At 43.9% G+C, this 23,925-nt stretch overlaps 1 protein-coding gene across 1 annotated transcript in view; it reads left to right on the plus strand.

Annotated features, from left to right (window-relative positions):
• The first annotated feature begins 4,020 nt into the window (after window positions 1-4,020).
• Window positions 4,021-23,925, plus strand: part of KIF3B (kinesin family member 3B) — a 41,709-nt gene continuing 21,804 nt past the window's right edge. Inside the window, exon 1 of the mRNA XM_086701954.1 lies at window positions 4,021-4,186. The gene's annotated coding sequence lies outside the window, so the exon portion shown is untranslated. The remainder of the gene's footprint in view (window positions 4,187-23,925) is intronic.

Genomic DNA, 23,925 nt, shown 5'->3' on the forward strand with positions numbered 1-23,925 from the left:
GGCTCACCAGACACCCCAGTTTGCCCAGATTGGGAGCTTTCTTGGGACATGAGACTTTTGGTGCAAAAACAAAGAAGGTCCTGTGCAAACCAGGATGAGTTGGTCACCCTACACTTTAGTACTGTTATTACTACTACTAATCCTGTTCTTCCACATAGCACTTTACAGCTTGCTAAGGACAGAATCAAGACCAGACTCGAATCAACACTGTTTTATCAAAGGTATTTTTTCTTTCTGATTAAGTGAAAACAAAATCTTATGGTTGTTGAATATTTCATTTTCTTCAATATGAGTGAGCAGAAGCATCTTTTCATATGTTTAAAACCATGTTTTCTATTCCTTTTCTTGGAAATGTCTGTTCATACCCTTTTATCCACCTGTTTGTTTTTGAAAATTATAAAGCAAAAAGGACACCCAGTTAAATATGATGGATTGATGATACTTATATGAACCCCACTCATCTGATAATAAGGAATAAAAGAAAACATCAGCTCACAATGCTAATGGTACAGGAGGGAGATATTAATGGTCCAGAAACTTCAGCAAACTTTTTACAGACAGAGACAGAAGGGCAAGTAGTAACCAACTTAACAGGGAGGGAGTTATAACCTAGAGTTTGCAGAAGGAAGTATTGATGACTGAAAGAGAAGTCCAGAATCCTTCCATAGAAAGGATGAATGCTAAAGTTGAGGAAATCTCCCAGAGAGTAGAACAAAACAGAACAAGACAAAAGCCCAAAAGAGGGAAAATAAGAGAAAAACAATGAGAAAAAATTAAGGGCTCAGTCTATGAGGTTCAACTTCTTTTTTTTTTTTTTTTTAATTTTTTTTTTTTTCAACGTTTATTTATTTTTGGGACAGAGAGAGACAGAGCATGAACGGGGGAGGGGCAGAGAGAGAGGGAGACACAGAATCAGAAACAGGCTCCAGGCTCTGAGCCATCAGCCCAGAGCCCGACGCGGGGCTCGAACTCACGGACCGCGAGATCGTGACCTGGCTGAAGTCGGACGCTTAACCGACTGCGCCACCCAGGCGCCCCTCAACTTCTAAGAAAATTTCCAGAAAGAGAAAACAGAGGGGAAAAAATAGGGAGGAGAAAATTATCAAAGAAATAATACAAGAAAATTTCCCAGAACAAAGAGATACAAATCTCCAGATGGAAAGGACCCAGCTAACACAACAATGAGGAAAATCACTCACTGAGGGGAGTTATCAAATATTATAATATTAGAGATAAAGAGAACAGCTTAAAAGCTTCCAAAGATTAAAAAAAGAATTAGTCATAGACAAAGGAACAGGATTCAGAACAGTGTCAGGGGTCTTAAATGTAGATACCAAAAGATAGTCATGCAATGCCTTAAAAATTCCAAGAGAAAATACTTGTCAACCTAGATTTCTATAATCTGCTAAACTATTAATCAAGTGTGAGAATAGCATAAAGACATATTTAGGTATACAAGGGCTAAACGTATTTGTTTCTATGTACCCTTCCATACTGAAAGATGTGCTACACAGAAATGAGGGAGTAAATCCATGAACCAGAAGACACTGGGTCTGGGGAACAGGGAGTCCAATCTAGGAGAAAGACATAGGAAGGTCCAAGTATGACAGACAGTTCTGCATTAGGTTTGGAGAGCACCAGTCTAGATTGGAGCTGAGGTCTTCAGGAGAAAACAAAACAAAACTCATGGACTTTTTGTTGTATTTAAGCATCTGGAAAATTCAATTCTAAGCATTTACTTGATTTATTGACCCTATTAGAAAATAACAATAGCTATAAAGAATATTAATGAAAAAGAAAAAAAATCAAGGCAATTTTTAACCTCAGAAAATACAAAAGATATAGAAGAAATGAAACATAAACACAGTGAAACACAAACACATTATTTGATTCAGTAGAAAATAGCATTTGTAGTCCTTATAGGGTAAACATGATTTACTGACTTTGCTGTATTGAATAACGGTGGGTAGGATAGTAGGGTAGGTAAACAGGAGAGAAGTAAACTGGGACCCAGAGGGTGATTCAGAGTTAGGTATCTTAGTTGGGACCAGCTAACTACGGTGACAAAAGCCTCCACATCTCAATCACTGAATCCAACAAACATTTATTTTCTTGTCCACCTTAAGTGATGGAGGTTGGCTGGCTTCCTGGCCAGCTGCCTTTTTTTTTTTTTTTTTTTTTTTTTTTTTTTTATTTTGAAAGAGTTCGAGCAGGGGAAGCACAGACAGAGAGGGAGAGAAAGAGAATCCCAAGCAGGCTCCACAGTGTCAGCAGGGAGCCGATCCTGGCTCAAACTCAAATCCATGAGGTCACAACCGGAGCTCAAATCAAGAGTTGGGCGTTTAAGTGACTGAGACTCCCAGGCGCCCCCAGTGGTTTTTAAGGAGTTCCTTCCATTTTGCAGCTCACTCATCTCCTAAGCCTTGGAGTCCTTCACTTTTTTTTAAAGCTTTTATTTATTTTTATTTTTTAAAATGTTTATTTATTTTTGAGAGAGAGAGAGAGAGAGCAAGCAGGGGAGGAACAGAGAGAGAGGGAGACACAGAATCTGAAGCAGGCTCCAGGCTCTGTGAGCTGTCAGACCAGAGCCCAACCGGGGGCTGGAGTCCACGAAGTGCAAGGTCATGACCTGAGCCCCACGCTGGAGGCTTAACCAACTGAACCACCCAGGTGCCCCTAAGCTTTTACTCCAATTCCAGTTAGTTAACATACAATGCTATACTTGTTCCAGGTGTAGAGTGGAGTCCTTCACTTTAAAGCAGAGACAGTGTGAACAGTGTATGGGAGGTTTTTATGGGTCACGCCTGAGAATGTACACATCATATTCAATTGGCCGGAAATTGGTCTTACCTGCAAGGAAGACTGAGAAATGTAGTCTAGTTGTGTGTTCAGGAGCAAGGAAAAAAGTTCTGGGGAGCAAGTAGCAATACCTGCTACCGTAGGCAAAAATAGGGTGTGGGATGAGGAAGAAGAGCATCTCAGAGCATTCATGCAGCACTCAACACATATTTACCGAGCACCTACTATAGACCAGACAGGGTTTCAGGCATGGCAGCTGTAGTGGCAAATAGAGACTCTGCTCTCATGGAGCTTCTGTTTAGTGGGGAATGGCACATGGATTCTTACTTGGGGGGGGGGGGCTGTGAGGGGTGCTGGAATCTTGCCTTCTAAACCAATGTGGCTGGAACAGACTTTTAGCAGTTTTGTAGGGATTTTGGATTTGATTCTAAGACCAGTGAGAATTCCATCAAAGAATGTTAAGCCAGGAACATGACATGATTTAGTTTACTATTTATTTGTTTGTTTATTTATTTATAGGCTCCATGCCCAACGTGGGTCTTGAACTCACTGGCCAGATACCAAGAGTTGCATGTTTTACCTACTGAGCCAGCCAGGAGCCCCTGTTTTACCTTTTGAAGTGATCACTCTGGCAGCCTTGGGGAAAAATGGCTTGGCAGAGCAGGGCTGGACAGGAGTAAAAGCAGACGTTTCAGGCAATCTAGAGGGGAGGGGAGACCCGCCTGGCATGGTGCGGCGGTACTGAAGATGGAAAAAGGTGGAGAGACAGGAGAAATATTTGAGAGGTAGACTAAGAGATACGGTGACTGAGTGCATGTGAGGGCGTGAAGGCGAGGGAAGAGAAAGGAATGATTCCTAAGGTTTTTGGGTTTTTTTTTTTTTTTTTTTTTTGGCCTGAGTGCGTGACCCTAAGTGGGAGCAGTCTCAGTAGCGGTTTGGGACCCAAACCAGATAATGGATGTGAAAGCGCTTTAGGAAAGGTCAAGCGGCGGCTGAAATCGCATGGTGAGCCCGAGGCAGTGAGTTCCATCTTACATTTGGGGAAATTGAGGCACGAGAGACCGGCAGGTGGGGTCAGGCCACGTCCCACACCTCTTCCGTGGATGAAAGGACAGAGGCGCGTGAGGTACCTGCTAAGCGCCCGTACTGTGCCCCGCCCCGCCGGCTTCCCTGTCCGCCGCTCGGGTCCCAATAAAGTTATTGAAATTGACACCGGTTGCCAAGGAAGTGGGTCGCCGAGCCGGGTTGCTAAGGAAGTGAGCGGCGACCATCTCTCCCCATCCGGGGCAGCGGGGAATGGCTGAGCCCGGGGCTTGCCGCCGCCCCCGCCCCCGCCGCCGCCGCCGCCGCCGCCGCCGCCGCCGCCCGCTGTCGGCTCGCGCCTCAGGTGAGTCGGGAGGGGCCCGGGCGCCACCGGGGCAGGTCCGTCGCGCCCGCCGCCCGCGATCCGCCCGGAGGCCCGCGCCGGCGCCGCCGCCTGGCTCTGCTGCTTGGCGAGCGGGAGCATCCTCTGCCCTGACTCCCGGGCATCCTCCGGCCGTCCGGGCGGCCTCGCCCCTCCTCCTTCGGGCGGAGGCGCGGCCTGACCCTCAGACCTGGCCGCCAGGGGCCGGGGGCCACCCGGGGGCGTCTGGCGCCGCGGTCAGGGACCCAGCACTGGAGAGAGGCAGGGGAGCGAGAGCCTGGGGACCGAACCTCGACCGCTGCCCCGGTTCACTGTATGACCTTGGGCCAGTCCCTTTCCCTCTCAGGCTGCAGCCGAGTGTTTGTTCAGGGGTCTCCTAACACTTGCTGCTCAGAGTGCTTAAGAGGATGAGGTGGGTACGTTGAAAGAGCCCTAAATGGGGCGAGGGAGAATTCTTAGGGCCCCCTGACTTGGGGACCAAGAGTCCAGTTTTAAATCGGGAGTGTCTGCGTTGGAGACCCTGCATCTCCATTTGGTGATTGTTTGGCCTCGTCTTGGGCAAGTTGATCTCTGAGCCTTCATTTTCTGTAAAATGGGTTAATGAATCTCTGTGGAAAGCCAATGAAACAGAGTATTTGTCAGGTAGCTTGGCACATAGTAAGTGTCCCACAAGCCATTAGGACATTAGGAGGCATGTGGGGTGGTGTGGGCAAGGCTTCCAGGAGGTGACTTTGAGACTGATGGGATTTAGGTGTGTAGAGTGCCAGCCTGTATGTGTACTCCTTCCCTGTTGACACCACCCCACCCCCCATTCCCAGTTTTACTTCTCCATGCTGTGCAGAGCAAGGAAGGTGGTGTGGACCTGCACAGGTAGCCCTGGGGGTGGAAACCCAGAGGTCAAGTCCTTGTAGATGGCTGAGGTTAGCTGTCGTTTTCAAATACTTGGACCCTGTTGGCCCGTCCAGAGCAAAAAGGTATCTTATGTCTTTTGGGACGTGCTTAAAGCTTAGTAGCTATTTGCAAGTGTATGATTAAGAAGCACTTTTCAGGTACATTATCTCATTTAATTTTCACGGAGGCTTTGCCAGGTAGGTGGTGACGTTATCCCCATTTCACAGATGGGACTGAGGCTCAGAAAAGGGAATGACTTGCCTGGGAATCTTACACCTATTAAGTAGTGGAGCTGGACACATTTCCAGGTGAATCCTGTATTTTCTCCCCTGTACCCTGATGTCTCTGCTTTCTCAACCATAACTGTTACAAAGCCACAGAGTATTCTTTTGTTTCTTCTGATTTCTATGGTTAGAGGCTTTTCTTCCAGTGGCGAGGAGATAAGATCTTATATAAAACTTCATTTAAATAGATGTCTTCCAGGGACGCTTGGGTACTTAGTCCGTGAAGCATCTGACTCTTGATTGTGGCTCAGATCACGATCTCACCGTTTGTGAGATCATGCCCCATGTCAGGCTCTGTGCTAACAGCATGGAGCCTCCTTAGGATTCTCTCTCCCTCTCAGTCTGCCCCCCCCTCCCCGGCAAATAAATAAATAGATACCATCCAAAGTGTGGACCTCAAAAAAGAGCTGGAATTTTTTTTTTTAATTTTTTTTAACCTTCCTTTATTTATTTTTGAGACAGAGAAAGACAGGGCATGAATGGGGGAGGCTCAGAGAGAGGGAGACACAGAATCTGAAACAGGCTCCAGGCTCTGAGCTGTCAGCACAGAGCCCGACGCAGGGATTGAACTCATGGACCACAAGATCATGACCTGAGCCGAAGTCAGCTGCTTAACCGACTGAGCCACCCAGGTGCCCCAAGCTGGAATTGTTTTAAAATTTTTAATGTTTATTTATTTTTGAGAGAGAGAGAGACAGAGTGCAAGTGGGGGAGGTGCAGAGAAAGAGAGAGGGAGAGGGAGACACAGAATCCGAAGCAGGCTCCAGGCTCCGAGCTGTCAGCACAGAGCCCAACGCGGAGCTCAAACCCATGAACCATGAGATCATGACCTGAGCTGAAGTCAGACGCTCAACTGACTGAACCCAGGCGCCCCTAGAGCTGGAATGTTTAAAAGGCGACTTCTCTGTCCTTCAGTTCCCTCCTCTTTAAAATGAAAGAAGCAGGCTAGATAGTATCTGAAGGCCCTTTCAGTGTTCTTGTGCAACTCTCCTTGCAAGCTACTGGTTTTAAAAGCATGGAATCAGGCTGTCTGGGTTCAAGTCTCAGCTCTGCCACCTCCAAGCTGCGTGCCACTGAGCAATTTACTTCCATCTCTGTGCTGCAGTTTCCCCACCTGTAAAATGGGGATAATGAAAGTATCTACTATGTATGGCTGTTGTGAGGATTCCTTGGAGCCTAATACGTTAAAGTGCGTGGCCTGTTTGATAAATGTTAGCTCTTATTATTTGGGCTTCACCTATACTACATATTATATTTATATACTTTATATCCTGTTTATGCTTGGTGAGTGAATAAATTGAAGTATGTGCATACTACCAGGCTTGTCAACTTCAGAAGGTCACTGCAAGCTTGAAACAGTAGTTGTCACGGTAGAATATTAATGTCAGTATTATTATAGGGTCGCTCCAGGAACGTGCAATCCCCTGCCAGAATGGGTTGCAAAGAGAGATGAAAGCCGGTGGTAGGATGTCAACTCCCAATTGAGTAAATGTGTACTAAATCCCTCTGTGCCAAGCACAATAGAAGATGTGGAAATCAGTCCTGGGGTGTCCGGGTGGCTCAGTCAGTTAAGCATCCAACTCTTGATTTCGGCTCAGGTCACGATCTCACAGTCTGTGAGTTCAAGCCCTGCTCTGGGCTCTGTGCTGGCAACATGGAGCCTGCTTGGGATTCTCTCTCTCTCTCTCTCTCTCTCTCTCTCTCTCTCTCTCTCTCCCTCCCTCCCTCCCTCCCTCCCCTGCTTGCACTCCCATACAGTCTCTCTCAAAATAAACATTTTAAAAATTAAAAAAAAAAAAACCCAAAATCACTCCCAATGCCATATACTTCAAGGACCTCAGAACGTAGTTTGTAGGTTACTAGCTTTTGAAATGATTTGACTTCTTTAAATGAATTCATGACTTGTGTTTAGCCCTACCGCAGAGTAAAGCTGCTTGTTCAGATCTCTTCTTTTTTGTCCCTAGGCTTCTGTTGGGTGTCTGGGTTAGCAGCTTCGTTTTATCCACTGGTGTGTGGGGCCCTGAGAAAGATCCTTCTCTTGTGCCACTTAATAATACAATGCTCTCCGTGTGGTTTACAGAAGTGCTTAAGTGTGCCTTCACTCATTTGGTCTTATAATAACCCTGTGAGGAAGGTAGGTTACAGATTTAATTTCCCCATTTTGTAGTCCAGGCACCTGAGGGAAGAGAAGCCCCTGCTACCAGTAAGTGGCCCATTTCACATGGGAATTGGGTCTTCCTGCTCCAGGTTCAGTGCTGCTGCCCTATGCAGCCTCAGTTTGATTCGCTCCACATTTGCTGAGCACCTGGTATGTGTCAGGCCCTGTTCTAGCCTGGAGATACGATGGTTCCGAGATGGATGAGATCCTTGCTTTATGCAGCAGACATTCCAGTGGCAGCAGTGGAAAAATAAACCAAGGCCACCATTTGGAAAAGTGGCAGAAGGAACAGCAAGGGTAAACTGCTCCAACAGTGGCTGGAGCAGGTGAGTTGGGGTGGAAGGAGACAGAGAGAGGAGAGGGGGGCTGATGGGGAGGGGTGAGGCCTCAGATCATACAGGGCCTTGTAGGCTAGAGTAAGCACTTGTGGTTTGATTCTAAAAGCTTGGGAGGCCAGTGAAGTCTTTAGGAAGGGGAATGACCGTAGTCGATTTTGGGTTTTTTAAAAAATCGTTCTGGCCTCTGTGTGGCCAATGGATTTTAAGGGGAATAAGCATGGCGGCCAGGAGGGTAGTTAGGAAACTGGTTGAGAAGTGATGAAGGCCTGCTGCAGGGGTGGCAGTGGAGGTGGGTCCAAGAGGGTGGACTGGGGATATATTTTGGAGGCAGAACCAGCAGGATGGTGGTTGGGAGAAGAGCTGAAGGAATCAAGGATGATTCCTGGGTTTTTGGCCTGAGCAATTAGGTAGATGTTGGGTGGTGCCATCTGCCTTTAAAATGATGAAAGGACTTTTTGGCAAGGTGCCCTGTGGGGAAGCATTCGCAGTGGTTCACTCGGAACCTGTTGGAGGGGCAGAGGTATAAACATCATACCTTACAGTTCGTGGGGACGAGATCCCAGATTATGTGCAGGAGCGCAGACAGATGCATCTCCCTGAAGCCCTCACCTTGGACTTCCGCAAGCCCTACTTTTCTTGCACTCTGGCTCTTTGCCGGCTAGTGGAGTGGCAGGCATGGGCTTTGCCAGGGCAGTGCCCATCTGTCTCATGCTGTTGGTGTTGATGTCCTGACTCGAGATCTTGGCTGATGAAGGCTGGAAGGAGGCTAGCCAGCTCTGGGAGAGAGTGAAGCTCACTGTCAGGGCCTCACACGGCCACAGTTTCCCTGCCAAAGTGGTTCTTTTCCTGGGCCCTCAAATGACATTTCTAAAGTTTCAGAGCTTTTGATTTGGGAATCCCTTGTGAAAAGCTGTTGTGTTCTGCCAGAATTCCTGGAGGATCCTTGAATGGAGTATCTCTTCTGAGCAAGAGAATTCGAGCCTTTTTTTCCTATAGGCTAATACTTGCACTGGTAAATGTAGGCTTACGATGTTGCAAGTTCCACATGGTGAATAGAAGACTAATAATCCCACCGCCTCCACTCGTATAGCCTTGTTTGCTGTTTAAAATGTTCTTTCCTCTGTGTTCTTATCCAGTAATGCCAGTCCATGGAGGTCATGTGGAATATGTACCAATCCCCAGTTTACAGACGAGGCATTGAGATGCCAAGAGGTCGTTGTTTTTGTCAGTAACGTTAGGCACCTGCTAGGTGCTGGGTGAGGGAGATTCTTGCAGCTCAGGGAGTGTGTTTTTCATGTCAGAAGTACCCTTGTCCCCTGGAGCTTGCTAGAAGCGCAGAATCTGGGCCTAGATCTAATAAACCGGGCTGCATTTTACCAAGACCCCTGGGTGTCTCCTGTGCAAGTTAAAACTTGAGAGGTGCGCTTATTTGGTACTAAGTGGCAAAACTAGGGCTTGCCTGTGATAACGATAATAAAAGTGACAGGAATAGTTAACATTCATTGAGCCGAGCACTGTTGTAAGTACTTGACCCACGTTGTCTCATGCAGTCCTCATAGCAACCCTGACCATGGGTACTGTTACGAATCCCACTTTCCAGAAGAGGAAAGCAGAGGCACAGAAAATTCCCATAATGTTCCCGGATCCTTTGCTCTTTCTGCCGCTGGGTTTTCCAGGTGGGCAGTCCGTCCCTGCTGCCTTGTCCAGAGCCGTTCTCTTCTGTACGTGATACTAATGTTACATGCTGCTGAGAAAGTGACTTGAAAGAATGTTTGAGGAAATCAGGGGAAGAACCCTTGAGCTATTTTAACTGAATGAGATGGATGTCAGTCACTTGACCCATAGTCAAGAAACATATGCAATTTATAAGATAAGCACCTCTCACACTTCTTAACAGTCCAACACTCAAGGCCGTAACAGCTGATGTGGGTAGGAACTGCCAGCCTGTACTGAGTCATTTGACCCTACACTGTTTCTTGATGGTGGTGATAATATCTGTGCCAAGAAGAGGGCAGCCAAAGTCCCATACCACCCGCTGACTGGCTGCAAAGGATGCCTCAGTTTTCCCTCTCTGCCCTGTGGCCTCATTGTTTTCCTTTCAACATCTCCTTATCTCAGAGCTTAAAGTCTTAGAAAGATTTCTTGGTCAAGGTATGCCCGTAGAATCTTAGGTTTCTTGGTCACAGGAAATTCTGGTGTGAAAAGGCAGTGGGATCAGGTGGGGTGGGGCAAGGATTCTGGTAGCAATTCTGCCACTTGCTGTGTGACCTGAGGCAAGTAATTCAACCTCTCTGGCTCTCAGTCGCAGTCTCTCTCCCTCTCTCTCTCTCTCTCTTTCTCTCTCTCTCTCTCAGTCTCAGAGTCTCAGTCTCAATATATACAAAATAAGGACCTGGAACAACTTTCCAAGGCTCTTCCAGCCCTGCCTGGAAGAATGAGTGTGGAGTTGAGTGGTATTTTCTTTCTTGGCGACTTCATGCTGGGCTTTCACCCAGACCTTCCAGGGTGGGGCTTTTAAAGCACATTTCTGGGCCGCCAGAGATCCTTGATTGCCATCAGCTCATCTTATCAGCCTCACACATCTGCATTGCAGCTGGGGATGTTTCTGTTTAAGGCTCAACTAGTCCTGGTGACACATTGTGTCTCCTCACTTTGTCACACTGCAGGCATTGAGCTCTTCACACACAAGCAGATCTATCTTTAGTATGCTGATTTATTTAAATCAGAGTTTGCATTAGAGAGCACCAGTGATCGTTATGGTGGGTGTGGTTTTATTTTTACAGTTTTTGGCAGGATATTTGCAGCACTTGCATTTTGTCATATTTGAACATGGTGTATAAGTGGAAGCGGGTCCAAGGGAACAAGGAATTAGAGCAGATTATCATGCTCTTACCTACTCTGGGGTCCTTCACATCACCTTCAGCAGAGGTTCCAGGAACTGCCTGCTTCGGGGCTGTTGTGTGGGAATAAAGTCAATGGAAACTAGAAGCTCATGGAATGGTCTCCAGCAGTGTAGTGGATTGCAGTAATCATTACTTTATAACACATTTCAGTAACCTAAGCAAAAAAAAAAAAAAAAAAAAAAAAGAAAAGAAAAATCTAGCTAGTAAATCACAAAAGATTCCATTCAGGTAAGATAAAATATCAGCTCAGGTTACTTAAGATAACCACAAGAAGATTGTTCTTCGTGGAAATAGTTACTGGTTTTGCAAGATCTGCAGTAACCAGTCAAATTCTAGCCTAAGAAATATATCGTGTTTTTCCTTCCTTATTTCTTCAGCTGGCAGCATTTTTTAATAGCATTTTTTTCCTGTTTATAAAAATAATGAATTTCTGTTGAGGAAAAATGAGGAAAGTCCTGAAAAGATCCAACTTAAGATTCACTTTGGGGCACCTGGCCGGCTCAGTCAGTGGAACATGGGACTCTTGATCTCGGGGTTATGAGTTCAAGGCCCATGCTGGGCATGGAGATTGCTTAAAAATAAAATCTAAAAAAAAAAAAAAATGCTTTGAAAGATTCACTTTAGGTGTGTCTGGGTGCCTCAGTTGGTTAAACGTCTGAGTTTGGCTCAGGTCATGATCTCGTGGTTCGTGAATTCGAGCCCTGCATCAGGTTCTGTGCTGACAGCTCAGAGCCTAGAGCCTGCTTCAGATTCTGTGTCTCCCTCTGCACCTCCCCTGCTCGTGTTCTCTCTCTCTCTCTCTCTCTCTCTCAAAGAATAAATAAACATTAAAAAAAAATTTTTTTTAAAGAGTCACTTTAAGTCTTACTGCCCAAAACTAATCACTGTAACATCTTACTATCCAAAGGCAAAGATATCCCTAAATATATTTTATCTAGTGGATGTACAATTCTTACCTATTTCCCCTATTGTCATTTAGGCTAGTTTCAATGTTAAATATTATAAATAATGCCACAGAGAACATCTTGATGATTATCTTTGTGTAAACCTTTGTCTGCATTTCTGATGATTTCTTTAGATTATTTAATTAAAAAATTTTAATTACAAAGGCAGCCTCCTTAAATCACATTTTTAACAAGGCAATGTCTAAATAAAGTTGGAAAGGCAGACATTTTACTACAATTTGGTGGAGAGGAGTTGCCTATGAAAATGGTATTCTAGGGGCGCCTGGGTGGCTCAGTCGGTTAAGCGGCCGACTTTGGCTCAGGTCATGATTTCGCAGTCCATGAGTTCGGGCCCCGCGTCGGGCTCTGTGCTGACAGCCCAGAGCCTGGAGCCTGTTTCAGATTCTGTGTCTCCCTCTCTCTGACCCTCCCCCATCCATGCTCTGTCTCCCTCTGTCTCAAAAATAAATAAACGTTAAAAAAAAAAATTAAAAAAAAAGAAAATGGTATTCTAACTCAATTTCGGCATTCTTGTCTACTTGCAGATATGTTCTTAGATAAATGTACACTCAAAGCGTTACCTTTCATGTTGCATCTGGAAATGTTCATTTCATATTTCAGAACCATGTTTCCATGTTTAGTAGTTATGAACTAGTAAACTTTCCCTGGCATTGGGCATTTGTTTCCAGACTTTTACAATGACATAGCGGGCTCTAATGAACATCTTTGCTTCTCTCTCTCAGCCTCATAAGAGAACAATTCTAATAAATAAATAGATGGTTTGGGGAAGGTTAGAATTTTCAAAGTTCTAAAGGAGAACCGTATGTTTTCCTTCTTAAAATTTTATTGGGACCCTCCAAAAGTGTTAAAAAAAAAAACAACTTTATTGAGATATAATTCCCATACCATAAAGTATCTTTTTTTTAATTTTTTTTTTAACATTTATTTATTTTTGAGACAGAGAGAGAGCATGAACAGGGGAGGGTCAGAGAGAGGGAGACACAGAATCCGAAACAGGCTCCAGGCTCCGAGCTGTCAGCACAGAGCCCGATGCAGGGCTCGAACTCACAGACCGCTAGATCATGACCTGAGCTGAAGTCGGCCGCTTAACCGACTGAGCCACCCAGGCGCCCCATAAAGTATCTTTTCATAGTTTTTCTCAGCCTTCTTTGCTCCTTCTCCTGCATTTTCTTTTTGATACAGGATTCGCACTGTATAAGACCCAGAACACGGGCCTATGTAAACCCTCCATTCCCTGAGCAGGCTGTTGGCTGGTGACATTGACTGGAAATACTGTACATACATTATCAGGTTTGTGCACTGCACGAGCTCTCACTATGAGAGCAAACATATCATTGTGGAATTGGACAGTGCACCATGACAACTGGACTTTTGGAGAGGGATTTTTAAAAAACATTTAACTCATCAATTACTGAAATAAGTTCTATGATTTATGGGAGATTCTGCTTCGTCAGCTTTGGGAACTGTTTGCTATAGAGGTGGCACATGTAGGGCGAGCTTCTCCAACATGAGTATACACGCAAATCATCAGAAGTCTCAATACATGGGATTCTGATTTGGGGGGATCTAGATGGGGTTAGATTCTGCAGTGTTAAACCAGGTAGAACAGGAGAAGATTTTAGGTCGCACTCAATACAGCATCCAAAATTATATTGAATGACATGGATTAGGATGAGGTTGTTAGCGTTATTCCCTTTTAAACTTTCTTCTGGCTATGTCAAGGAGAACATTTGTGTGCTTCCTGTCTGTTTATTAACACTTGCTAAGTTGGTTTTCTAACCACGAGAGATCAGACCGTCAGCCCTTAGGTAAGCCATAGTATCTAGCTAGAATTTAGTGACGTTGTTGTGTGTCCTTATATTTATTTTCATAGTTACCTTCTGTGTATAGTAAGTGATACTGATTTTCTATTCATGCTAGTGATACAAAGTTTCTTTGTGTTAGAAGAAAGTAGATTTAAAGAAAAACCTTGAGTAAATAATAGTACAGGTGGTTCATGGAAATGGTAAAAATTGTGAAGAGACAATCAGATGACTGATATTTAGGGCTGGTGTAGGAAAAAGGCCATGAACTTTGGAGCCAGGCAGACCTGGTTTCTGCGTATTTTGCCACTTATTAACCCGGTGTGCCATGTTACTGCCCTCTCCCCTGCTCAGGGCTTTTCTCCTCCAGATTGGGTCAGGGCAGAAGCACCTCCTGTGGGCCAGGCCCCGTAATGCTTGTCTCCTCTGATGCTCAGACAACTCCATGTGGCAGGGTATTGGTGGTCTTCCCATTTCACAGACAAGCAAATAGCCTCAGAAGGAACTTGTGCCGGGTTCCAGAGCTAGGAATGGTAGCACTGGGTTTCAATCTCACGTGTACCTGAATGTCTCTTTTCATTACTCCAGGCCACTTCCCTCTTTTAAATGTAGATTTTGCTCTGGCTCTCTACCCAGCTGAATGGCAGTCTGATTAAAATGAAACGTCACTGAGGGGCGCTTGGGTGGCTCAGTCAGTTAAGCCTCTGACTCTTGATTTTGGCCCAGGTCATGATCTCCTAACTCATGAGTTCGAGCCCCACATGGGGCTCCGTGCTGGCAGTGTGGAGCCTGCTTGGGATTCTCTCTCTCCTCTCTCTCTCCTCTCTCTCTCTCTCTCTCTCTCTCAACAAATAAACTTCAAATAAAATAAACAGAAAATAAAATTGTTAAAAAAAGAAAAGTCATTGCGCACACCCATGTTCACTACAGCATTACTCACAATTGCCAAGAGGTGGGAGTTGCCCAAACGTCCCTGGACAGACCAGAGGATAAAGAAAATGTGGCATATACACACAATAGGATATTATTTAGCCTCAAAAAAACAAGGTGATCTTGTCACATGCCACAACACAGAGGCAGAGTGGTGGTTTGCAGGGGCTGGGGAAAGGGGGAAATGGGGAGTTTCTGCTTGATAGGTATAGAGTTTCAGTTTGGCACGATGAAAAAAGTTCTAGAGCTCTGTTACAATGTGGATGTAGTTGGCACTGGATTGTACACTTAAAAGTGGTTCAGAGGGTACATTTTGTATATAAGTGTAGGGTTTTTTTTACCACAATTAAAAATTTCTTAAAAGTAGAAAAAGAAAAAAAGCCATTGGTCAGAAGGCATTTTTTTTTTCATTTTGGAAAATGTCAAGCGTACATAAAAATAGACTAATATAATGAACCATGAACCCATTACCCACTTCCAGCAGTTATCAGCACACGGCACTTCTGTTCTACCTACAACCTCCCGTGCACCCCACCCCACTCTGGCACACAGTACGTAACTTTATCTGAAAACGCTTTTATGTGTACGCCTAAAGTAAGAACTTTTTCTAAAGAGCACCATTTTCACACCTAAAAAAAGGTAACGATAATTCTTTAACCACCTAATATCTGGTGTGCAAATTTGCTCGATTGTCTCATACATTTTGTAATAGTTGGTTCATTTGGCTCAAGATCCAAAAAGGGCCCCCGTCAAGCACCAAATGTTATATTTGGTTGATTTAACTGTCTTACATCAAAAGAGTGTATACATTTTTATTTTTATTTATTTTTTTAATTTTTTTTAACGTTTATTTATTTTTGAGACAGAGAGAGACAGAGCATGAACAGGGGAGGGTCAGAGAGAGGGAGACACAGAATCTGAAACAGGCTGCAGGCTCTGAGCTGTCAGCACAGAGCCCGACGCGGGGCTCGAACTCACGGACTGCGAGATCATGACCTGAGCCGAAGTTGGACGCTTATCCGACTGAGCCACCCAGGCGCCCCAGAGTGTATACATTTTTAGCAGAGAAACAACTTCATTTCTTTCCTGGATGAGTACTTGGAATGAGAAGTTCCTGGAAGGAAGGCTGTTCTGGCTTCATAGTCTAGTGGTGGTTCAGAGTGTAAGTTATGTGTGTTGGGCTGGTGTGGGCAACAGGGTGCACTGGCGGTGGGGGGATTAGTGAGACAGCCTGGGGAGGGGGTAGATGGTGCCCTCTGTCAAAAAGGAACCTGCATAGCTTTTACAGCTCTAGGAATGGATCCTGCTAATTACTCCTACCTGTAGCTAACGGTGTATGTTCAGGATATTCACTACGGCATCGTTTGCAGTAGCAAAAGACCAGGAACCATGAGAAGACGTCCCGGTAGTGGAATAATCAAACACCTTAAAAATTTATTTTATTTATTTATTTTTTTAAGTAAAGTCTACACTCAACTTGGGGCTGGAACTCATGACCCTGAGATCAAGAGTCCCATGCTCTACTGACTGAGCCAGCCAGGCGCCCCATCAACCACACCGTGACGTCTAGGCAGCTGTTTGAAGGAGGGGGGTGGTGGTAGTGCAGAAATTGCTTCCAGGATCTATAAAGTAAGATGGAGAACAGTACGTCGTATACTTCCACTTGAGTTAAAAAAAAAAAAAAAAAAGATGGGCGAGCAATACAGATACATTAATGCTTAGGTATGCATTGAGTATTTCCCCAGGGGTCGGGGGAAGATTACTTGCTCATTACTGTACACCCTGAATTGTTTTAATCTATGCATATATTGATATACACATGTACATATGCATATATATGTGTGTATTAAGAATAAGTTTATAGGTAGGCCTTTAAATAAGATAAGCCTAGTTTTGAATCCTGATTGTTCCACTTAATTGCTCTGAGACCTTGGGCAAATTAATTTCTCTGAACCTCCCATCCTTATTTTTAAAATGAGGCTAATACCTTTTCCTCATAAGGTGATGTTGAGGATTAGAAGAGGAATATACGTTAAGCTCTTGATATACTGTGAATTGCAAGTGTCAAATATGACAAAACCTCAGACCTACACTGATCCTAATAAGAAGTAGCCTCTAGATTTGACTATATTTTTATGAATGTATTTTCTGAATGTTTCACAACTGGATTAAAAAAAGAAAGGATTTCTTTCCCACTTTTTCCCTCTAAATAAATGCTTTCTTTGTCTGCCTGTTTGGGTTATCAAATGACAGGGCATGCATGGTGCCAGTTTGAATTCAGGGCAGGAATTTATTTGTTCAGGGTTCTTGTATGTAACCTTTGTAGGTTTCTTTCCAGATAAGTAGCCTATCTTCCTAAAACACTTAATCTGAAATCAAGTTGCTAGACTTTTTCCCTCCAAGGAAACAATAGCTCCATTGCCATCCCCCTTCTTGATTATAAGAAACAAAATATATGCAGCTGTCAAAAAGGCCAAAGGAAGCAAAAAAAAAAAAAAAAAAAAAATCACTTGCAAGCTCAGTCCCAGAGTAAATTAACTTTACTAATCTTGCACTAGGCTAAGCACTGAGCATTAATTTATTGGTTTATTTGATCCTTAGAACAGTTCTTTAAGGTATGTGTTATTAACTGCATTTTATGTAAGAAACTATGACTTAGGTAACTTTGTCAAGATTTTGTAGCTAAGTGGCAGTGCAGAAATTAAAACCCTGACCTGTTGGACGCTAAAGCTCATGCTTTTAGCGCAGAGCCTGCTTGGGATTCTCTCTCTTCCTCTTTCTCTGCCCCTCCCCAACTTGCACCGTCTCTGTCTCTCTCAAAATAGATAAATAAACTTAAAAAAAATAATAAAGCTCATGTTTTTAACCATGACTTTACCCTGTTTCCCTCACATCTTTTTCTGTACATGTGCGTGTACACATGTAAACATAAATCACGTCACAGTAGCTCTTCTCTTTGGTAGTCTGCTTTTTTTTTTTCACTCAGCCAAATGTCACGAATATCTTCCTAGAAGTAAATACTTAGAGGTTTATTGCCATTCTTAATGACTGCATAATTTCCCATTGTAGAGATATTTACCGATGAGTAGTTAGGTGGTTATAGGTGGTGCTGTAATAAATATAAACATGTGTGTGCATCTTGCATATATATTCAGGGATTGATGTCCTTAATTAGATCCTTAAAATAATTCCAAGAAATGGAGTTGCTGTTTGAAGGGAGTGTTACGTTTTGACTATTACACTTCAATGGATTGATTGACTGATTCAAGATATTGATTACTCAACTGTTAGCAAATAATCTGTGCCAGTTTGAGATGCTGTGGCTCTTATACGTACTGTAAGGGACAGCTTGAAAGTTTTTAGACAATTCACACAATTATGTGGTTATAAACAGTACCTGTAATAACAACAGACTGTATTTTATTAACCTTTGCTCTAAATGCCTTTAGGGCGGAGACTACATGACTTGCTACAATGACATTAGAATGTTAAAGAGTCTAGTACTGTAGACCTCATGGAAGCTCTTTTAGACACTTCACCATAAAGTTGAGATAAGTATTTTTACTCCTAGGGCCCTTTGTTCATCAGTTAAAACATTGCCTTTCCCTTCCTGCCTCTCTTTCTTCTTTCCTTCCTTCCATCTTGACGCCCAGCTTGGCTCTCAGACCCACGACCCTGAGATCAAGAGTCACATGCTCCACTGACTGAGCCAGCCAGGCACCCCAAAACATTTTTACTACCTTATATTCATGGTGGTCAGTAAAACTGGGTAGATGAAAGGAAGAAAATAATGAGTTTTAACAATTGGATATTACTTTACTAATTAATTTCACAAAATTTTTCCATCTCCTTTTTCCCCTAATTTTATTTTTCTGACCACACAGTATATTCCCACTAGTCAAAACCCAAGAGGTCTAAAGGGTATACATGCAAAGTCTCCCTCCTGCTCTTACCCCACGCCGTATAGCTCTTTCCTTATAGGCAGCCAGTGTTGTTATCTGGCTCATGAACATCCCTTAAAATGTATCTTATGCACATATAAGCAAATATAGAACTGTTCCCTCAACACAAATCCAATGTTATTTTTTTTTAAAGTTTTTTTTTTTTTTTTTTAAATTTTTGAGAGAGAGAGAGACAGACAGACAGAGCGTGAGCTAGGGAGGGGCAGAGAGAGAGGGAGACACAGAGTCCAAAGCAGGCTCCAGGCTCTGAACTGACAGCACAGAGCCTGACATGAGGCTCAAACTCGTGAACTGCGAGATCATGACCTGAGCTGAAGTCTGGCTTTCAACCGACTGAGCCACCCAGGTGCCCCAAATCCAATGTCCTTTTAAACATTTTTAAACATGTTTAAACATTTTTTTTTTTTTTTTAAGGGGGGAGAAAGAGAACTTGCACATGCATGTGAGCACAGGGGAGGGGCAGAGAGAAAGTGGGAGAGAATGAATCCCAAACAGGCTCTGTGCTGTCAGTGGAGAGCCTGACTCAGGGCTCAATGTCACAAACTGTGAGATCATGACCTGAGCCAAAATCAAGAGTTCGATGCTTAACTGACTGAGTCACCCAGGCACCCCCCAATGTCCTTTTAAAAGTTCCTCAGTGATGTTATTTTTCAACAAGAGATGAATAATCTTGTTTCAAAAATTGTGTAACTCCCATTAATGGGAGACCCAGAATTGGGCTTGCTCTCTGATACTTCAAAACAGCGCTGGTTGTGAGAGTAGTGTTGATGGTGATGAGGTAGATACAGAGTAGAAAACAGCCACTTCCCCTGAGAGAAACTTGCACAGGGAGTTGGCTTAAGCCTGGTTAATAGGGAGCTGCTTTATCTTCTTGCCCGAGAGTTGCAGTGTTTCTCAGATGGCCCACGTGATCTGTGGTTTCAGCTGCCTTTCAGATCCTCTGAGTCCTTGAACTCCAGGCCAGGGCGGTTGGCAGGTGGTTGCCTGGTCTGATCTTAGAGGACACTGCATTGGAATGCATTGATTAAAGATGCATTAGCATGCACTCTGTACACCTGCAGATTGCTCCGCCTTGCAGGGCTGTTTCTGGTAAATTGTCAGACCTTTATTTTTTTCCACTTTGAAGATACCGCATGCTCACTAAAGAATAGATCACTATTGATGTTTTGATGGGACTTATTTTTATATAATTGTGATTGCATGGGTTCAGTTTTGTAAACTGCTTTTTCATTTGTGATAAGCATTTTCCATGCCATTACAGACCCTTGGTAAGTGCCATTTAAAAAGATCGATTAGGGGAGCCTGGGTGGCTCAGTTGGTTAAGCATCTGACTTCGGCTCAGGTCATGATCTCTCGGTTCGTGAGTTCGAGCCCTGCATGGGGCTCTCCATTCTCAGCGCAGAGCCCACTTCAGATCCTCTGTCTCCCTCACTTTCTTCCGCTACCCTGCTCGGGTACTCTCTCCCTCTCAAAAATGAATGAAAACATTAAAAAAAAAAAAAAAGATAAAGGTCTAGGGGCACCTGGTGGCTCAGTCGGTTAAGCATCCGACTTTGGCTTAGGTTATGATCTCGCAGTCTGTGTGTTCAAGCCCCGCGTTGGTCTCTGTGATGACAGCTCAGAGCCTGGAACCTGCTTCGGATTCTGTGTCTCCTTCTCTCTTTGCCACTCCCCCACTCACATTCTGTCTCTCTCTCTTTCAAAATTAAACATTTAAAAACAATTTAAAAAGATAAAGGTCTAAAGAAAACCTCCTCTTAAAAAAAAAAAAAAGACTTGCATGGCAGGACTTTTTTTTTTAAAGGTTTTTTTTTTTTAAATTTTTTTTTTTCAACGTTTATTTATTTTTGGGACAGAGAGAGACAGAGCATGAATGGGGGAGGGGCAGAGAGAGAGGGAGACACAGAATCCGAAGCAGGCTCCAGGCTCTGAGCTGTCAGCACAGAGCCCGACGTGGGGCTCGAACTCACAAACTGTGAGATCATGACCTGAGCTGAAGTTGGACGCCCAACCAACTGAGCCACCCAGGTGCCCCCAGGCCTTTCTTAATCAGATCATGTATACGTGAATTTGGTTATAGACAGAGATGCCTATAGGAGCTAGGCAGGAAATACAAATGGGCAAAGCATGCTGGGTGTGACTGTAGAGAGCGGGGTTGGGGCAGATTGGAGAGGCTGGGCTCTCCAAAGTGGCAGGTGTTTTCTCAGTTCCCATTGCTACCATTTGGGTCATGGGCTAGGGGCTGTCAGATATTCCTATTCTTCAAGAGAAGCAGAAAACCTGTTTTTTTTTTTAATTTATTTTTATTTTTTATTATTAAAGAAACTTAAGTTTATTTACTTTGAGAGAGAGAGAGAGTGTGAGCATGTGTGTGCAAGTGTGCACATGAGTGGGAGGGTGGGGTAGGGGAGGGAGGGGCAGAGAGAGAGGGAGAGAATCCCAAGCAGGCTCCACACCATCAGTGCAGAGCCCGACACAGGCCTGATCTCACAACCATGAGATCGTGACCTAAGCTGAAGTCAGGAGTTGCATGCTTAACTGACTGAGCCATTCAGGTGCCCCAAACCTGGTTTGTTTGTTTTTTAATGTGAAGTTGGTGGGGTTTTTTTTTTGTTTGTTTTGAGAAAACAAATTTTTACATATTCAGAGAATAATATGGGAAACAATCAGGATTGACAGCAGTTAACATTTTCTCTTATTTTCTTCAAGCCTCATTTCCCTGGGGTTTTTGTTTGTTTGTTTTATTTTGTTTTTTGTTTGAAGTAAACTCACCTCCCAATGTGGGGCTTGAACTCATCACCCTTAGATCAAGAGTCGCATGCTCCACCAACTGAGCCAGCCAGGCACCCCACCCTGTTCTATTTTTTTTAAGAGGAATGATAAAATATTACAGATAAAATTGAAATATCCTTCCCATTATTTAAAATTTTTTTTCAATTTTAGAGAGAATGAGCGCATGAGCAGGAGAAAGGGGCAGAAGGGGAGAAAGAGACAGAGACAGAGACAGAGAGAGAGAAAGAGAATCCCAAGCAGGCTCCATGCTCCAAGCAGAGCCCTCTGTGGGGCTGACCCCACGACCCTGGGATCATGACCTGAGCAGAAATCAAGAGTCGGACGCTCAATTGACTAAGCCACCCAGACGCTCCAAAATATCCTTCCCAGTTTTAATCCCATTCTCCACCTCTCACCCTGCCCAGTTTGGGCAGCTGCTATCATAAATTGTTGTATATCTTTCCATCCCATTTTTTAATACTTACAAATGCAGCTCTATGAGCACCATATTATTTTATAAATTTTTTGTTGTTGTATAAATTTTTAATCGTAATTATCACTCTGTACTTGCTTTTTCACTCAGCCCGTTTATTTATCCATGTAAACATATATAAGTCTAATTCAGGCTTGGCAGACTTTTCTGTAAAAGTTCAGGCAGTAAATATTTTAGGTTTTCTGAGCCAGACTGTCTCTGTTACAGCTACTCAACTCTGATATTTTATAGCTAATGCAGCCATAGGTAATGTGTAAACAGAGGAGGTATGGCTATGTTCCAATAAAATTTTATTTACAAAAACAGGATGTGGGCCGGATTTGGCCCCTGGGCTAGAGCTTGCTAACCCCTGCTCTAATGTGTTCCTTTTTCCTACTGAATAGTATAGTGTGTATGATATGATTACACCATATGCTATTTTTCAATTCCCCTGGTTTAGGTTGTTTCCAGCTTTTCTATTTTAACATGCTGCAGGAAGCATCCTTGTCCATGTTTCCTTGTGTACACATTCAAAGGTTTTTCACTAGGACATACACATAAATAGAAGTGGAATTGCTGAGGCTTTTTTTTTTAATTTAAACAAATAAAATGGACCAAATAAAATGCTTCAGGTAGAAGGATGTAACCAGTTTGAGACCTCTGTCCTAGAATCTCTATAGGAAGCCAATAGTTAGTGAGAATCCAACCCACACTTACTTCTAGAATTTGAGGTAAGAATCCGTGACAACCAGCAAAGATGAGGGTGCATTCACCCAAGTATAAGAGCTGGAGAATGATCTGGAAGCGTGTGACCGCCATGAGAAATGCGTAACTGACTTCCTCAGCGGACAAAAGTGGTGAAGTTAGGAAGAAACTCAGCTTTTCGTGGGTAGTGGCCATTCAGATGGTGGTTGTTAACGTCGGAATGATCAGTTCTAACAGAAAAGCTATTCAGGATGAAGGTGACGAGCTGCTGACCTGTGGTTGCTTCTTTCCTGGCAATGCTGAGTTCCTTTAAAGATTTATCACTGCAATTAGACCGCCTAGAAGAAGAGTAAGGAAGGTAATAAAGCAAAGAAAGAGCGTCAGGGCATCCTTCCAAGAAAACCCTCTCCTCTGAGGAGGACCCAGAGCAAGTTTTTAAGCCCTGGTGGCAGGAAATTAAATTAGCCCATCTTCCTGAAACAGTATGGCAACAATACGTGACTCATGCAGTCGAGCTCAGCGAGCTCAGCAAAGAAATGGTATTATTCTGTGTTCTGAGTTGAGATTTAATTAAGAGGACTCGGGCTTTGGGAATTCCTTCTTTTTGAAACATTTTAAGCATGATTGTAGGTCATTATCGTTCCTTTGTTTTTATCATTTGGAAGAGCGCAAAAAATATACGGTCACCCTGCGGTGGACCTTTTCATTTTTTTAAACAGGCTCGGGGCCACCTTGTTTTGATAGGTAAAAGCTGGACAGCTCTGCCTCTTCTGTAATGCAGAAAAATTGGTCTCTTCTCTGACCCATTCTCCTCTTACCCCCCTTATGTTTCCTTTAAAAATTTTTTATTTTATTTTATTTAAAATTTTTTTAAAAATATTTATTTTTGAGAGAGAGAGAGAGAGAGGCAGAGCATGAGCAGGGGAGGGGCAGAGAGAGAGGGAGACACAGAATCCGAAGCAGGCTCCAGGCTCCGAGCTGTCAGCACAGAGCCCGACGTGGGGCCGAACCCATGAACTGTGAAATCATGACTTGGGCCGAAGTCGGACGCTTAACCGACTGAGCCACCCAGCTGTCCCTTTTCTTTCTTTCCTTTTTTTTTGAGTTTTATTTATTTAAGTACTCTCCACCCAACATGGGGCTCAAACTCATGACCCTGAGATCCAGAGCCACATGCTCCTCCCACTGAGCTGGCCAGCCTCCCTCCCTTACGTTTCTTACTCCAAGTCTATGGGATCTTGTCTAAACCATCCCATGTGCTGCAGCAGAGGCCTCCCCATGGGAGGCTCAGGGGCTTGGGGTTTGAGCTTGGCCCCTGACTTTTGCAGGTCTCTGCTGACATGGAGGTAGAGACAGGCAAAGGATCAGCTGCAGTGGTAGCTTGGGGGCCATTGCCCTGGAAAAGAAAGGGAGAACAGACCGGCCATTCTAACGTCTAGTTCTTTCTTATCATCAGACAAAATTGTAATAGCGTATAGAAAGTGATGAACGAGGGGCTGTCTACATGCTTTTCTTTAAATGGCTGGAGCTTCACTTCTA

Source organism: Puma concolor, chromosome A3, assembly GCF_028749965.1.
Source record: "Puma concolor isolate L17-30 chromosome A3, mPumCon1.1.hap2, whole genome shotgun sequence".
Classification (NCBI taxonomy): domain Eukaryota; kingdom Metazoa; phylum Chordata; class Mammalia; order Carnivora; family Felidae; genus Puma; species Puma concolor.